Source organism: Varroa destructor, unplaced genomic scaffold (assembly GCF_002443255.2).
Source record: "Varroa destructor unplaced genomic scaffold, Vdes_3.0 BEIS01000001.1, whole genome shotgun sequence".
Taxonomy (NCBI): Eukaryota; Metazoa; Arthropoda; class Arachnida; order Mesostigmata; family Varroidae; genus Varroa; species Varroa destructor.
Genome location: NW_019211454.1, coordinates 44,817,189 through 44,820,056, shown reverse-complemented (window position 1 = coordinate 44,820,056; position 2,868 = coordinate 44,817,189).

Here is a 2,868-nt window from a genome sequence, read left to right as displayed (position 1 = left end):
TAATAGACTTAACTTGTTGTTGACTACTTATAAATATTATGTATTATTCCTATACATAAAAGATTATAATTACGCTATTAATATAAAGGGCTATCCGAAACGGGTAAGATGGTATCTCTAATGGGATTCGTTGCCTTTAAACGTGATTCGACGTTGTTACTCTCGCTGTACATAAACATGTGACTTGTATGAGATACAGTCGGTATACGTACGATGAGTAACGCCTCTTATCTTTTGATTTATTGCGACGCTAAGAATAGATTTGATTGGCAACATTCTGTACCTATTTAAAGGTCAACCCTCCGTTCTTTCTAAAGGCATGCTTCATATAGACTACAAATTATTACACAGATTGTTACCATGACGACAGACACATGTAGAATCCATTTCCTGTCTATAATAATTCGAGTCAAGTGGAATACAAGACTAAAAGAGATCAACATGCATTAAACCTAAAATTTAATATAAAAATAAGGCTACGCAGCGGTAAGCTCATAGTATGGTTCCTACATTTGGTCGCTCCTATATGATGGTTGATCCTTTTATGATTTATTTTATTAAGTTAAAATAACAGTATCATTATTGTACATTTGCATAATGCGCTTCTTCTATCCGTGCGCTCGACATAGACGCCATTCGTGACATTTTCCCGTTTGCCATACATTTGGTCCCTCTTGTATATGTGTAGATCTAAAAATAATGAAGAGAAATGGAGTAATCCATACTGACAAATGGAATGTTTATGTCAATGGAGAATAAAGCTTCCAATAGAAAGATGTATACGTAACAGGTAGGTAGTGAATGATCGGAGAAAGTGCGCTCACCTCTTGAAAGTAACTTCAATCATGGCTGGGTAATGTAACTTTTTGCTTGTCAAGAAAATTCGTACCCGTGAGGAACATATACGAGAAAAAAAATAGGAGTATAGACACTTAAACGAAGCTCATGGACATTTCAGAATTGATTTGACCGCGGATTGGTTGTGTGAAAGGGAGAGCAAAAATAGCGTCGGGAGCAAAGGACGGGGCGGGTTGGGACAATAAGTCAACGTAAAATAATATACAAACTTATATAGTATATATTAGTAAAGTAGATATGACCTGTATATGACAAACAACGAGAGTAACATATATCATAGACCGCAGTGTACTAATAATAATAATACTGCTGCAAGATGGCGTTGTCACAATGAAACAAGCATTGATCAAGATTCGTCGAGCAGTCGTCATTAAAATGCAATCCTTCGAGGGCTGCAGTTTTGCTGTAATGGACGGTAATGGTCCAGACCTCTAGATATTGTACTTCGCTTTCTGTTTATGAAGAAATACATTCTCATGTACTAAGACATGAGCTCATTACAAAAATGAAACGTAATTAGTCAGTAGTCAGCTAAGTTCATTGGGGTCGGAGGAAATGTGGGATCGGTTGTGGTCACATCTGGAGTTGCATTTGGATTAGGACTATTCCTATTACGTGACTGCTTTCATAATATGTACTTCCTTTTTTAACTTTATGATATCTATACGGATTTTATTTAGATGCGTAACAATTTTATCAGTCTATTTTTGTTATTTGAGCAGCTATTTAATTCATTAAAATAACTAACCGGTGTTCATACAATATATAACGATTAAATGGCATTCAATTCAATAATCATGACGATTATTGCCATGCCTAATATTGATAGTAGTTAATTACTATTTTCATTATTATACTTATTCTACTTTGATGAGCTTATCGATACCCGCCAAGCCTTGTGAAGCTATATCTTGAGTGTACCTAAATCACCTGGCTGATGCCCTATACGCAGGGGTACGATGAAGTGCAAGTGAAAAGTAGCCCCTATGATGTTAAAAGAAAAGAGCTCTGTTAATAATATAAATACTGAATCGAGATCCTAATATAATTTTGACGTTTGCGTCAGAAAGCTGATGTGGCATGTTCGATGTGCCGAGCATCGGCTGATGTGTCTAACAATTACAGACAAGGTGACAAACTTCTCGATGGCGATGACAACGACAAATTTCGCCATATTTTTATTGTATAATTTTCTTTGTTAGTGTCCTTCTATGGTTCATTCAAATAGCTTCTATTTTGTCGGATTAGTTTTTTGTTGCTTAAATTCTATGTTGGGGTGGTGTTGAGGATGAAAGTCTGTGATATTATATCGCTGTAATTCATAACTACAACAAGCCGAAGATGATGATGATAAAGTTTGTTCCACAGTTAAACCTTGAAGGAGAAAATAAATCTGAAAAAAATGTGAGCTTTTCCCTGCTTGCTTGCTGTAAAATGCAAAATACTATTACAACAACCTATTCCTATTCGATTCTCTCTGCCAGAGAAACAAACGGCAGATCATTTTCACAATACACACACGCTCACACAAACACACACACACACACACACACACATTATCACTATAATATAACAAAATGAAAAAAAAATAGAACATGAGCCACACTTCATCTATTTACAGATATAACAGTACTAAGATACCGATGTAGAAAACTCATTAGAATACACTTTATTAGTATTATAATTTTTGTCAATATATTATTGTTCAGTTGGAAAGTAATTGTCACCCCCAGTTATCGCCCAATCAGCCCCAAGCCGAAGGGAAATCAATGGCACGTTGACTGATTCTGCTGAGCGAACAAGAGCGAGATCGGTGAAAGGGAATTATTTATGTCGCTTACATTGTCTAAGATGTTGCTGATTAAGGTCAATATTAAAAAAAAAAAAGGAAACAAATGTATTGTAAGAAAAGTGAATTATAACAAGGGAGTTTGAGATCAGAAAAAGGAAAGCCAGAGTCTGTGTGAGTGTGAACAAAAGTACATAAATAAAGGTCGTAGATTTATATAT